General features: G+C 32.2%; 1 protein-coding gene across 2 annotated transcripts in view; it reads right to left on the reverse strand.

Annotated features, from left to right (window-relative positions):
• LOC123718602 (frequenin-1) overlaps window positions 1-13,382 on the reverse strand; it is a 100,310-nt gene extending 86,928 nt beyond the window's left edge. For both annotated transcript variants that reach the window (XM_045675253.1, XM_045675251.1), the window contains exon 1: window positions 13,237-13,382. The gene's annotated coding sequence lies outside the window, so the exon portion shown is untranslated. The remainder of the gene's footprint in view (window positions 1-13,236) is intronic.
• Between the last annotated feature and the right edge of the window lie 3,202 nt (window positions 13,383-16,584).

Consider the following 16,584-nt stretch of genomic DNA (forward strand, 5'->3'; position numbering starts at 1 on the left):
CTGCCACTATTACACCGTATTGTGTGTTCTGTGCATTCTGAGAGTCAAGAATATTAAAGTCTGCTAAACTGTGTTTATTATCATTAATAATTTATCCATATAATCGAACAGGATTTGTGTCAAATAGTAAATGTAAAATCAAAAGATCAAGTCCTAAAAAATAAGTAGGTAGGTAGCTTTTTATAGGTATATGCAATATTGAAAATTTGGCCTGACTAGTCCGTACATAAACGTTTTTATTTACAGTAATAGTGTACATTAAATGCGTATACGATGTAACTACATTTCAAATAACAATGTAGGTTCCTCATTTCAAGTTACGAATAGTTAGAATTTATGTTGGTGTACTATTCCAAATTCAAAATTGTCTATAATTCCATTACTGCTTGAGTAGAATATATTGCCACGTTACCAGTGGTGTAGCGCAGTCGTATACCCTCTTGTTTGACGCGATGTTCTCGTTTTAACATGTATGATTGTTGAGGGAAAATAAATGCATTTTTACCTTAACTACAGAGATAACTTATTAAAATTGATTATTACAAATAATGAGCTAAAAAAGTCTAGAAAATTATAGTGGGACTTTTGTTATTCTATTTTTTTAGGTAAAGTGTTTTCTGAGAATGTATTCAATTAAATAAAAGGATGGGGCTAATGACGTAATAATGGGGCACCTGCTTCAGACCAAAGAAGGTTCAGGCACGTTCCTACACATTTTTCATATTTGACAAACGATTGGAGTAGCTAAATGTCAATACTTTTATTTTTCATTAGTAATAAAGCAACAGACCAAAATAGAATGAATCGCAATTCCCATAGTTCCAACAGTTAATATACCATATATTGCAAAAGTCTTACATCGACCAGGGGGTTACATAATATAATTATGTCACCTGGGATGTCATGTTCGGTCTTGTTGGATATTAAAAAAAAAATCTCGGCTTTCGTAAGTAGAGGAACTCCATCCTCACATGACAATGTAATTTTTTTGTTAGATCTAAAACGTGTTACCAATCCCTGAGTCCTTACTTACAGAAGCCCCTTAAAGACTTGAGCGAGCACATATCTTTGTTTGGAGCCATGTGTGTATCTAAGTACAAAAAGTAGAAAAACATGAGCATGGAGTTATAAAGGCCAAAAACAAATTATGGATTCTGGCTATTATTAGTTCAATTTAGTCAATATTGTGTCATCCGATATTGAACTAAATTAAAGATCTGAGCTAAAATCCAGCTTCATTCAGTCAAGTTAAATGCCATTACTTATTACCTTGTACCTACAGAGAAAAATCAATTACAGTTTGTATAAGATTGTTTTTCTTCGATACTATATCGAGGTTAGAAAGAATTCTAAACTAGGTAGAAGTTTTGTTTGTAAAAAAAGGGACATTTTAATGTATAAAAGTTACAATATCTGTATCAAAAGGTATGTCTTAAAATACTGTTCTGTTATCAATTACTCCACGCTATGTTTTCTTTGTCTATATGATCAAGAATTATGCTCACATACATTTTTGCAGAGCCTCATAAATTCGGGGTAAAGAATCGCTCGCTTAGCCACTAGGGTACACTGTTTGCTGGATTAGTATTGTGTTATTTTGAACTACCTTATCTAATTTGGCTTTTTAGGCCTAATTGTTTTTACAAAGGCAATATAAATGATGCAAATAATATTCATATGACACAAACAAAATCGTTATAACGTTTTAGCCTCATCCGGGAATTAAACCTAAGAATAATCACTAGACCAATGAGGCGGTTACCTCTACAGTTGATGTTAAGCTTTCCTACTCTTAATAAAAATACAAGTCTTAGTTAAATAATAATTATCTTGGGTACGCTGCTCATAAACACATTTTATGACCTTTATCTGTCAAGCGCTTAAGATTAAGGGTATAAAACTGCTAATTTCAGCGCTTAAAACGACAATGGATTTAAGATTTGCGCTGATAAGCAATGGACTGAAAGTAGTCGCTATTTAACTGAAATTTGTTCCTAACGCATCAGAAAATGGGAGAAGATAGGAGTATCATAATACCGACAGTCCAAGTTGACGCTGTGAAGTCTAAGTTGCCGATTAGTTGGCAAAGGTTCTCTAGTATTGAAGGTTCTCACATTGGGTTGCTGCACCAGGGAGAGCAGATAAAGTATGTAATCTATAAGAGTCTATACAATATTTATGACATAGACGAGTGACTTACTTAATTGGATACCTGCGATGAAGATTAATATAACATTAAAAGGAACATAAAAACTTTTCACTACCATGTGATTCATTTTTCAGAAACTATTCGGCAATTAATTTTAGTAGCACTGCACTTGTTCGTTCTTGTCCGCTTTACGCCCTTGATTTGAGTAAAAACTAAAATTCTCGAACAACTAAAGGTATTTGAATGAATATTTTAACTTTATTAGCTTTTACACTAGATTACTGTTCAGATGAACTTAAAATAGCCTTTTGCGATATGACAAACACATCGGACACAGAAATAGGTCGACTCAGTTCCGAGTCGTTGAGCGCGCCACCGGAGTGTGTCCTCCACAAACCAAATCAACTTTATATTGAACCCTTAGCTCTACTTACGACGAATTTTGCGTCCCCAGGATAGAATGCCGGAAAAATTAAATTATATTGCAAAGGAAAATGGAATGCAAACATTATCGAAGGCCTTTATTTAAACATGAACGAAAATTTTCTAATTATCCCTAATTCCAATGAAATAGTTATATGTTTTGTAATACTAGCAGTTTTTTATTTATCAATCTTGTTCACTTTTATGGCCAAAGCAGACATTATTAATACAATTACAAATTAATAATAATAAAAAATACAATTTAATTATGAACACAGATTCACTAAAAATCTAAAATTACAATATGACAATGTTATCAAAGTGTTTTTAATAGCTCAGTAGTACGATGACTTCTAAAATTCTAGATTCTTCCACGAATTCTAAAATAATAGATAATAATTGATCCCGTTAAATGCAATAAAAAATATCGTAAATCTACAATTTTAACTGAACCTGTATCACTCGTGATTAACAAATAATAATATCATTCATACAACTATGAAATAAAAATTCAAAGGTAGTTCTAACTAGTAACTACTTCTTAAAGGTAAATCGGACGAGAAGAAATGACTGTCAAAGAAAACTGTCCAACGCTCTGAATAATCGCGAAGTTTGTTTTGCATAATCAATGATACTAAATCAAGCAATCATCGTAGCTGCAATGTTGAGTTCTATCATTTAAAGTTTATTAAATGAATGAAAAATGAAATTGAAAAAAAATGTAATTCCCTGCTAAGCTTAACGACTGATTCATGAATAGTTTTATCTCAAGACTGTTAACAATAACAAGGATTAATTAATACTTTTATCATTTGTAAGAGTCGCCTTTGCAAAGTTGTTAATAAAGGATTTACGAAAAGATTACGTTTACGTTACTTTACTGAAATAAGTAGGTGACGTATTACAACTATGTTTTTTTATATGTCGTAAAGGACTTAACAATAAATTATGCTATGTTTTCTTATTTGTACTAAACTCATATTGGATCAAAAAGACTATTTAAGGCAGATTTATAGCATTTACAATTATAAAATCATAGTATGTGTCTTATTACACTTTTTGAACTAAAGAGCTAATTTGTCGCTCTCCTTCAAGTCACGTTTTCGTTATGATGAAACAGATACAAGAACTAAAATTGTAATTGGACTAATTCGAGTTGTATATCCCATGTTATATTATAGTACATTGTAACGATGCCGGAGATAAGCAGGAAATAAGCACAGTTGACGATTTCACTTTCAAGAAATTATCATTTTATTGAACTGTATTGTATTACAGTGGCTTACAGAAATAATAAAGCTGAAGAAGGAATCTACTATTATTAATTTCGAACTTTTATGTTTTATGTTAGTTTTGGAAAATGCAGAAATAACCATTTCTGTGTTAAAGAAGATTTATAAACTGGTTAACCGAAGTAATATTTAAAAAAAGGGGCGCTACAATCTCTAGGTTTTGGGTTTAATTTTCTGAATCTTCTCCGTAATAATTTTTTTCTTAATTCACGAGAAGGAGCCCTCTATGCCTGATACACACCGTCGAATTTTAGGTCGAGGGTATGCCTGTTTTCACGTGATACTTCACTTCACCGTACGAGTGAGCGTTAATAGCGCACTTAGTAAGAAAAATACACGGTCGTGATGCGAACACGACCTCCGGTTGTTTTTTTTTATATCCTTGTATTAAGAAGACGTGCCAGAGCGATTTTTTGAAAACGCTAAATCCGTTTTAATATAACGAATTTTCAGACCATAACATCTTAATATTTCCTAAACTGTATTTATAACATAAACATAATTGCTAAGTATGTTCCTTCAGTCGGGACATGCTATCATAGGAATATAGAAATTGGTGATAAATAGTAGAAAAAATACCAAATGACTAGCAAAAACCACCATGATGTCATTACAGGAAGAAACCTATTTCGATAGAGTTGCTAGTTTGACTTAGATTAATTAGTAAGATTCAGAAGCACTACTTAGCGTAAAGTTTGACTAAAGTTCGTCATAAATGTATTGGATTTATAACATTCGCGAGTCATAAGTCAAGTCTCGTATCTTTATCTCACCCTCCGTGTTTCTAAATGTTGACTCTAAATTACATGTCTCTCCAATTTTAGTTGAATTCTTTGTAGAAATTAAAGAGTTTTCCGAACATTCGCCAATAATATTACGATTATATAATAAAATGTTACGGTTGAAAAAACCATAACAATTTATTCATAACATTAGGATGTAAATATGTTTTGTTTGCTATTAATTTTAATTTAATTAAATGATGGAAATAGAATATAAGACATTCCTAAAAAAAATCTTTACAGAAATAAGAAAAGGTCAGAAACAGTAAAAAAGAAAGTAGTTTAGTAATATAACCCTATCACAGCACTATATAAGTACGATATATAGGTACATGTCCACTCCAGAATGCGTCAATAACCATATCTGACTCGATCGATTCAACACTATTGAATCGATATGAACTTGCACTGTTCACAAGTTGAAATTTACTTAGATTAAATTTAAAACCACAAACAAATTTGAAAAAAAAAACAAAATTAATCACACACACTGTACTGTACTCAAAAATTGTCCAATTCCAAAAATGCTGGTCAAAACCGCCTTTTTTGAAGCAGGTTGATAACTGGCCGGCAACCAATGAGAAGAGGGCGTAGAAATAGTCGGCTAATACTTAATAAGTGATTGGCGTCAGAGGAAAATACAAGAAGTACATTGACAGAACTAACATTAAACTAAGAGAATTTCATACTTTCATCTACAGCATCTACATACGTATTTTTTCTTTTTCTTTTAAAACTTTTCTACTTTACCTTGGAAATTCGTTTAGTATCAGCTTGGAAGGAATAAACAATCCAATGGCAAGTATGAAAAGCTATAAAGATAATGCAAAAAGCCTCTAAAATAAATCATAAATATGTGACATCATTACGACGGAGATTTTCTACAGACGTGTGTGTGTATGTGAATTTTGTCTATTCTTCTAAATATCCACCAATATTATACTAATGTTTTTTTTTCAGATTTAGCTCGTTCACCTACATTCTACTAATAATAAAATAAAAACTCAAGGTAGGGTAGTTCTACAATAATTTTAAAATTACATGAAATTGGGCAATGCTAGTAATGCAAACTTATTACCTCTGAAAGCATTATGACATAAAATTCTCCCCCTCGACAATCTTTACGATACTTTTTATATATCTTAAATTCACTTTTATTCCTACCAGAATATTAAATATAGTATTTTTATTACTTGAATGCTTTCCGTGAATAATAAAGATAATCTTTTATCGGAGTTGGCGAACAAAATATATAGGTTCAGATGAGGCAGGGATGTCACCTCCTAAAATGAGTCGAACCCGAGTTGGCTGTTTTGTCCTATAGTGATAGGATTTATATTTAACTAACACCTATGTTTGACAACATACATTCTCATCAATATAATAATTGTCATAGATGTATACATCTATTATATTTTAAAACACAACCTGTTATAAATCTAAGTAATTATAATTTTTTGACAACGCTCTAGACTTAACTGGAGATAAGTTGCTTACTAGTGAACACGTGAGACGATAATAGCTTTATTGTTTATACTAATTAGTAACTTAGAGAGTAGGCCTCCAGAGTCGTATTATTTAGTGTAACAACCCTGAACTTCCACCATAATGATAATATAGAGGTGGAAGTATGTCTCTCTTGGGGCTAAGTAGATATGTGTAACGCTGCGCTGTGTTTTTGCCCAACCGTATATATCCAAAATAATATGAAAGCTTTACGTAAAACCAAGGAACTGCACGCTTATTAACCAATACTGCTACGACATTGTGTGAACAGAAGTAAAGAAATTCACGTAAGCAAATATATAATAAGTTCAACACAGTATCATTTTTTTATTAGTATTTCAGTCTTATAAGAGTGTAAAACATAAACTTACAACAATATAGGAACATCAGTATTTTTAACACAAAATGTCTCATACATATACAGTATTTTTAGGCTTTTAATACCATATTATATTTTTATATTGGTTTTAGTTAGTAGTAAAGTTTTATTTTACGTTTTTGTTTATTAAGTGTGATGTGAACCACAAAAGTGGTCACGTGTGTCTGTATCAATAGATTTTTTAAAATAAATGTATATTTTATTAAGTCTTAAGTATAGGTTGGAACCCCATTTTGGGTATAAAATATTGATACCCGCTGTTGTTGAATGTTATCTAGGAATTTAGTCCCTCTGAAAGGTGCAACTAATGTTTCTATATTTACATTAATTATCGATAGTTATACGTTCAAAGTGTATATGCGAATTTTATATTAAGATGGTGATAAAATGCTAGTATTTCTGCCGCATACAGCTAGTAAACCACCAGTACCTACTGAGCCCTGTGCCTCAAAATAAAAGCTAGCATTTCCCCTGTGTCGTTAAATTTGATTCTAACCGTCGTGAATTCGATGTATTGTTGTGATGTAGTGTAGCGGATTAACTTAGAAATGCTTAGTACTTTATTCATTATGGTTGAGGAGAAGCATTCGCCTGTTATTGGAGAGTCGTGATTTTATGGTGCATCTAATAACTTTAGTTTTGTGTGTGGTATTCTATTTCTAAGGCTCGTTAAAATGTTTCGTTATTTATTTTATTAATGTTATTGTGTGATAGTGGCCTTGGTATGTACTAAGGTTTTATACAATATATTTTAATATTATATTGTTGGCTGCGTGTGACTTTCAATCCTGTGGTGGTACAAACTGCGGTATGGTCTTTTAGTTGGTTAGTTTCGGTGAATATGATTCAAATATATTTATTTTATTCAATAAAATATAAGGTAAATGTCTGAAATATACAAATACAAATATGGATTTCATTTAATCATCTATTTCAAGATCCAACTTTGATTTTAAATATTCTACTCGTATAGTAACGCATCATACGTTACTAGCGAAATTGTAAAACAAAACAACATCAAAATCAATAGTAAAAGCATTAAAAATCGTGTTTATCTCAATCACATTCTCGTTAACTCACAAAAGAGTTACTTTGCGCCTGTTTCATTGGTATTTTTTGTAGTGTGTGTGTAGCCCTCTGCCTACCAAGCCAAAAAAGACTTATCATTTCGCCGCGAATCGAACCATTCACGGTTGCGATGAGATATAATTTCTAAATTAGAATTATAATTATTTAATCATGTCAAGTACATTTTCGAAAATCTTAGACTCGTACTTGAGATAAACAAACAGGAATAAGGTAAAGTAATCAAGTAATCTTAATTACATTTTGTAGGAAAAACTTGGAATGGAATGGAAGTCGTAAAAGTTAAACGATTCTGTTACTAAATCTAACGCATTCACCCAACGAAGCCATGGATCGAAGACGTGTGTAGGCGTGACGCTATGATTAGTACGTTCGCAAGTGATTTCGATGGTGAATATGTAGAGAATTAAACGAAGAATATAACCCTTCCGATGTTGACAATTTATGTTAACCTCATTTTAATATCGTCGCCTAATATCAGATATACAAAAGGCGCCACACCGCCATATCGAGAACGGTATTATGTAGTGAAATTATATTTATTTTAAACTTTTTTCTACCATTATAGTAATTCGATAGAAGAGAAAAAATTATAAACCCTTCATGCATGCTTCGTACACCTCTGAGAAAGGTAGTGCGCGTAAAAGTTATCGTTTCCGATGTCTAGGTTAATCGGTAAAGTCACATGCCCAACTTCTCTGACACATCTGCATTGTGTCCCCAAACGTAAGGATTTCAAAAAGTTACCGACTACAAGACCTTTGGCCCAGTAATATCGTTGGTATCGTCGATATATGAATTGAAATTAATACAGGCAACGATAAATTTTATATTATTTACAATTGATCCATTACATAAAAATATAACGTGACTTGTTTTACAAATGATAAATGACTTCCATTTGAATATTGTTAAAGGGGCTTAGCCATTTAATGTGTATTCGAGTGAAATCATCCGCCCGCGCGGTGAGCGGTTACCGTCTACTTGATGTAGTTAGTTTAGAACTACTATATCTTATATATCTTAACTATTATTTTATAGGGCTAGTTTATACGCAGTTCATTAATAGATGATTTTGGATTATTTGCTAAATGTGATATCGAGTGGAGGTGTATCAAACAATATGATTTTAACATAAATAAGTTAATGTAAATAATAGTTCCAACGTGTCTTGGAACTTGGCAGTGCAAAGATATATTTCAATTACTATACTTCGTGAGGTATATCATATGAAAAAAGTTTACGTGTGTCATAAAGGTTGATCACCTTATCTAGTTAAACATTTTCTGTGCAAACCCATAGTCTTAATGCGCAAACAAAGCGAATTTTTCTGCGGTGGCAGTTTACCATGATTATCGTTAAATCTCATGCATATTTAAACGTTAAGGGTCCAGTCCTTTTCCGTATAATTTAAGATTGCTTTGACTTTTTCGGTTAAAATATATATATATATATATATATATATAGCTCAATTTATATATATATATATATATATATATATAAATTGAGCTGCAATGTTAAATATAAAGTTTTTGATAATCCTTTACAGTATAATTTTAGTTTAATGTTATTTTTGAAGGGATTCAATTTATATCACCTTTCTTTTATCTAATAAGATATGTAAGGAAGCAAACCCCCTGGGTGGGAATTTCTGGTTATAAAACAATTTGTTCTATAAATGAACAAGCTGTTTCAAAATGTCTTTATACCTTATCTAAGATATCCGTTTACGACCCATTTCAAATAAACGTGAAGTCAGCCCTAAATTCTTAAGGATAAAAAGAAGTTGACCCCTAAACTGAACGGCCGTTATTGATGTGATCAATCTATGTTAATGTTTCGATAAAACCTGCCTGAAAATGAAAAATCGATGAACTGTATTCACTTGTTTATATAATCTTTTAAATAAGGAAAAATTTTGAACTTGTATCATTACCAAATAATAATAATATAAGTTGTATGTTTACTTTGTGTATAATATATTTATTAATTATTGAAACAAAAATAATCAGTTAGGTCGTAGGTTCGTGCCCCGAACTTGCACTAATGTACGTTCTGTCATTGTGCGCTCTAATACACTCTCTCCAACGATGAAGAAAAATATCGAAAGGAACCCGTATGTCTCATATAGAGACATGTGCTAGAGAGAAGAATAGATAGAATAGATCACCTATTTGTCTATAAAAGGTATATGATCAAAGAAAAGGTTGCAATCGAAAACCAGGAGTTGTACCGTCACTCGTTTATTTATTTCAATTAAGTTCTCATGAAGCTCTTTTAAAAGACAGATCATCCCTTTAGATAGAAGAGTGAATACAGGTTTGGTTTTTATTCTAGACTGGACAAGTGTTTGTAGAATCACTGTGCCAGAGAACAAAATTATATTTTGGGATTATTATACCATTCTTTTTATTTTGCATACTTTGAAGCAACACGAAAGTTTTCATAGCTACGCTGATACTACAGCACGCTACGAACTCGTAGCAACCTCGTAGCAAGGCAAAGTACCGCTTACGTCTATCTGTTTTATTAGGGTATAAAATAATTACTTTCTATAAGTAATAAACAAAATAAAAAATAAATCAATGACGCAACAACCTTTTTAGGTCTGGGCCTCAGATTTCTGTTTCTGTTTCATGATCATTTGTAAATTGAATAGGCAAGTAGGTCATCAGCCTTCTGTGCCTGACGACGTTTTTTTTTGGTCTCTAAGGCAAGCCGGTTTCCTCACGATATTTTACTTCACCGTTCAAGCACATGTTAAATGCACACATAGAAAGTCTATTGGTACACAGCCGGGGATCGAACCTACGACCTCATAGATGAGAATCGCACGCTAAAGCAACTATGCCAACACTGCTCATTTATAAGTCATGGTACTCCAAAGAAAAAAAACGGAGCTTTATGGGTTTTGGTCTCATATCATTGATAGTTTTTGTTTACATATTACGGGAGCGAATCTCTGCTTTTACGCTCATTAGAGATTTATGTGAACTAACGATTTTAACATTATAATCCTAATAATTATTTCGACAAACATATTTCTATCTATTTCACTGAATAAATTATTTAAAGGTGATAATCAGACCTATGCTAATATGAAACAAATATTACTGTTATGTCGGTAATTCACTTTAGCGAGTGAGCATAGAAAATTCTATCGATAATGGAATAGCCAAAGTTTAAATGGCATTTAGTTAACTTTAGTTAAAATGGATCTTCGTTGTAAAGTAAACATGAATTTGGCTTGAAAGTCGTGACTGGCGAGAGAACTGTGCTCAGCATTAAAATCGAAGAACGTATTTCCAATGGAGTGTTGAACTTTTCACGTCATCCAACTTTACAAAGGAAAGCCTTTTAACGTTCGAAATGGAGCTTCGATTGCCAATAAAATACAGCATCACTTATACGTGTCATCACAAATATTCCGTAAATGGCATCATAATTAGCGAGTAACTAATATGTTTCACCTGTTGTCTTTGGTATCTTAAAAAAATGTATGTCAAAGGGTTCAAACCATATATGTTTTTGTATATAATTTATACAAAAGATATCCAAGGGCTTTACTGCAAAAATATATCGATACAGTGTAAGCGTATTTGCTTTTGGTTAGAATAAATAACTTTAATATCTCTGGTATATTATTAAAGGATAGAAGAAAAAACTACAAATTTCATAAAAAAAATAACAAAGTTACACGGAAATGTACTTGTCCCTTGCGCCAAAGTTACGGGACAATAGTGAAGGTTCACAGTTTATTGGTAAACACGAAGTCTACGTTATACTTGATTTTGGTTTTATATTCGACAAGCCAAATTCATTTTGTCCCTTTCGAAATAAATTGACTTTTTCCATTGCCCCAAAACATTAATGTACCTGATCAGAAACGGAGAAAAATTTGGTACCGGCCAAGTTTTCCTTAATGCAATACTATAGTTTCGTTCTCATGTTATTTGAAAACTGAAACTAAATAATCCATTAACCAAGTATAATAAACGGCTATACTTGATAAGGATTCTTATATCTAGAAGATAAAAAACAGCACAAATTCAAAAAAAATATTTAATTAGGGTGTAAATTTAGGTTTAGTATTAAAAAAAAACATATTTATCTTGCTTGAACAGCTAAATAATGATCGAATGATCGGTTGTGTAGCTGTAGCCTGAAGCCGTATCTTCCTCCTATGTATCCACTAATTACAAATAGAAGGCGAAATTATAGATAGACTACAAACAAAGAAGTTAGGTTTGCAAACATTTCATCTCAGAACGACAGTGCATAACATACATTTATTAGCATCAGCAAGAATATGACAAACCTTAAAACAAATAATTCATAGTAAATTTCGCAAACATTTTTGTATTAAATTTATGTTTACAAGTCCCCGGAGGAATGTACATTTTACGTTGTAAAGCTCATAACAACATATTCTGCAGTTGCATTTTTAAAACGAACAATTCTTGACTGTACACATCTTCAAACATTAACGAGTGTTATATTTCACTGAAAAATACGAAAAACAGAATAGTTGTTTGTTTGTCTTAAGTTTTAATTGCTTTTTTATCGTTATCGTTTGCAAACTCGAAAGAATTTAGAATTGTCCAAAATAAAAATATTTGTTTCCTTTTAGAAGAATAAAAAACAATATGTTATAGAAATATAATAAGAATACACAATTTTCATGTCACTAAACAAATATTTGAATTAAACAAACAAAAGAACCAACACATACTTTATTCTTTTAAGTTTGGTGTGCCCGAACATACGTAGACTGCTCATAATATTACTGAAACCTGTTTAATATTAATGGATACACTATAAATAGCAACTAGTCGTTATTGATTATTTGGTATATTTAGCAAAATTATTCATATTTGCTATGCATATTTCCTACTGACCCTTCGAACTCCGCCCCGATCTTTGAGCAAAATATTTAATGTATTTAAGGTATGAGGGACGTAAAATATCCCTCATAATACGCTTACTCGATTTTTAGGATGTATTTATGATGACTTAGGGGTTACGTTTAAGTAGGCTATTTTTTATCGCAGGGAATCAAATTAATTCAAAGATAGAGGCGGTACTCTTCGCGATTCCTGGGTTTACTAAGTAAATTGGGTAATGCTAATTGGTTTCATTCCACCCTTACTTCACCCCATTACAATGCACGCTTTTGCTTTTTAAGTTCCCAATTTTTTATACACAATATAAAATATAGCGAGTGACTGCATAATAATTTTGCATTAATGTTTAACTTCACTTAAGTACGGTTAAGACCAGGCTATTACCGCCCACAGACTTATTTACTTCACTCTCTCTACAATATTCTCATTCTAAAGCACCTGCGATCTCACCAAATTGCCTCACGTTTGTCTCTGTCTCACAGTAATTTTATCTCGTACTCACTCATTTTTTGTATGGTAAATGCGGTAATTTTCATAAATTATCATAAAATTATTCGACTAAGAAAAATAAGGTTATTAATAAACTTGTCATTTAATATTTCATAGTCATGAAATTTTATTTAGCTTAACAGTTTTATATATTATCGCACAGCATACTTATAAAGCAGAACACGTTATATAACCATCTTGAAAATGCGTAAAAAGTTCAACTTACCGGCTCCGCTGGTGTCGGTGTGAAGTTTATAGCGCGAAGCTGCAACGGGAAAAATATATAAGGTATTTATGAAGGTTCCGTACGAGTGACGCGGTTGCGGAACTGAGAGCTCGTCAGGAGCGTGAGGGTAGCACAGGTCCGTTGCCTGGGCCGCCCGACTGAGAATTGGCGGCGCCCTCCAGGGCAGTGTTGCCAACTCTCGATTGGGAAAGTGCGCTGAAGAATCAAAAAGCGCTATATTTGACCGTCGTTCTGTTTTAAACGGCTCTTTTTGTGCAGGTTATACACCATGATTGTTATTCCAAAGTAGATCTTTTAAAAACAGGTATGTTAGGATTTGATTGAATTATTAATAATGCATCACAACTCTTGACGACCCAAATAAAGTTTTAAATTAAAAGCAGTCTTAGATTAAGCGCAACTTTTTTTGAACGCTGCTGGTTTCGAATTTCCTCTAAATCCGGCGCCAATGGCGCTGAGTTGGCATCAGTGCTCCAGGGTTATATAACAGACACAGCGCAGCGGCACCCCTCTCCTCGCTTTTAGGGAAAAGATGAATGAGGAAAGTTTCCTAACGGACGTGAGTCCATGGAACGCACTAAAATTCGTGGTTACATAAAATCCTATGGCACATGCGCGATGCCAACCCACGCTAGGTCGAGATAAGATGCATCTTGAGAGTATACGCGATGATTCCTTAATATATATAAGCCATTTTATTTGAGAGTAAGTCTTTTTGTTAGTCCTTATTGTTCCGATGTTTTAAAAACAAGATTATTTATTGCTTCTCTCCGACTTTGAGCCTATAGGAGCTACAGCGATTGGAAGTGCTATGTTTTATTATTTCGATTCGCTTTTTTTTTCTTTTTAATCATACAATCAGTCTTTGAGACTATAAGTAGATGCGTTGAGTGCTTCTTGACGTATTAGGCGCTACTCTCAGTGGAGTCTGCCTATTCTTCCTTCTGCCTCAGTCTGTTGGGTTGTCCTGGTCAAAAATGTCTGGCCGTCCTGAGCTGTCCTAGCTGTCCTGCTAGCTGATTGGGGTGCTATTGAGGTCTTAGTTTGTAGTTATAGTTTTGGAGAACCATGGGGTATTTGATATTTGCTTGAGTATGTAATTTTGAGCTCTTTGTATTATTATTATATTTGAAGCACTAGCAGATCCTCAAAGCTGTATTCCATATGTCCATATTGGTTTTAGAATAGTTTTGTATAAAAGCAACTTATTGTCAATGGATAGTTTTGAATTTCGTCCCAGTATTTATTTATTTATTCATTTGGGAAACAAACAGAAACATCTCTAAAAGTATAAAACAAAAAAGAAATATAAACATAGAATTAAAACATGTATATAACGTATCCACAAAAAGTTTCACTGATAAAAAATAAGATATAAAGCAAAACAAAACATGACATGACAGCAGAATGTTATTTAAGTAGACAATACAATACAAAATATTTAAGTAGACAATACAAAGTTTATAAATCAGGAGAACGACAAATATACTAGTAGCCATAATGAATAAGAAAGATACAAGGTTTAGGACTTTAATAGTTGTTTTAACCTATTCTTAAATGAAGCAGTAGAGGAGTGCGAAAAAAGATCGATATTAGTAGTAGCCAGTAGAGACCCTTGTATTTGTGGTTAATTTCGTCACGTTTTGTGTAAATATGTTTTTTCCAGGTGATTCTGCGGTCTAAATGCATTCCTGAATATTTGACTGTATTCTGATGTGGTAATTGGGTGCCATTTAGAGTGGGGGGGGGGGGGGGTTAGTCTTCCTTTTGGAGCGTGAAAGTAAGTATTCGATTCGTATTTATTATTATATATTACTTTCGATTCGTAAGGTGGAGAAATGTTTTCGTCGTCACATGTATTGCATTAAAGATATCAAGACCTTTCTTGGAATCATATAACCTATCATAATAAATTACTTTACTTACTTGTAAGTTATCTTTACAAAAAATCACTACAATTATTATATTTGAAATAAACATACTCAAAGTTCTATATCGAACTTATAAAAACAGAGATTTTACTTTGCAACTTCACTTTAGAAATAATACTTATCCATCTAACTGTTCGCCTTTATACTTCCTCATAATTTTCCCTTTCACCTTTTATGTCCAAGACTAGCTGTAGGCATGCGTCTGGTGACTTCAAGCACTTTTCATTATCATAGGAAAATTTATTAATATTTTATTTATCAAGTGTACTCATTGAAGATGTAAGTTGGCACCTCGTAGATAGTAGCAGTGACAGTGCATAAGTATCGCAATACAGCGAGGAAATGCTGCCAGCGTTAAAGGGACCACCATTTTTAAATTTGTTCTATTTATTACTATGAGAGTAAGAAATGTATAAATTTGATTGTTATGTTTAGGTTTTCATTAATAAAGTATATGTCTCATCAATTTTAAAGGATATATATTATATCATTGTTTGTCGGGACTCAAATGATTAGTTGCGTGATAATAAACTGATTCTCGGTCATTTTATAATTCATCTATTCAACAGTCACCAATTCTGCAATGCATATTAACGCCTCGAAACGCTTATAACCTAATTAAGATCTTAAAATATGTATAATATTTACATAGTGCTTAGATAGATTAAAGATTAATTAATATGTATGCCTTGTATGTGTAGCAACGAATACATAACAATTGCAATAATTAAATTGATGACGCCGGACCTAATATAAAACTTACTTACTTACTATATACCTTGGCAAAAACCAATATAAAATATAAATGATAATATGATTTCAATCAAATTACACAATCGTTTTAAAATTTAACCTTAATTCAATCAACCAAGATTTAATTTCCATTGAATAAATCTTATCCTATATATATATATCGTCCTTATAGTACCGTCTGTACTATAAGGACGATAGATAGCATTTGTTTATTCGATGAAGCTTCTACTTATGCCCTAGATGAACATTAACAAGGCAAGTTATCCGGAAAATTAATGGATAAAATAAAACTTATTTAATTCCTTATAAAAAAATTAAGTTACGTTTAATTAAGTTTCGTTTATAAAGGAAACCCAAAAGATAGTAACTCACTCAGTTTGTCTTCTCGAACAAAGGACTTGTCTAATCCAGTCCACTTGTTGTTATAGTATTCTTAGCTAAATATAGTTCGTATATAGTAATTTTAAAGGCATTCCTATTTACATAAGAACAAAAGAGCCGAATGGCACAGTAATCCATGGAACAAAGAGTGAGAATACAAAAGATTACATCATTAAGGTCAATTTGTGCGCCCTTTCAAAATAGGTATAATCACACCAATTAGCGCCCTGTAAGTGCCATCTAGACCAAATAGTATTAAACG

Source organism: Pieris brassicae, chromosome Z, assembly GCF_905147105.1.
Source record: "Pieris brassicae chromosome Z, ilPieBrab1.1, whole genome shotgun sequence".
In the NCBI taxonomy this organism is placed as follows: Eukaryota; Metazoa; Arthropoda; class Insecta; order Lepidoptera; family Pieridae; genus Pieris; species Pieris brassicae.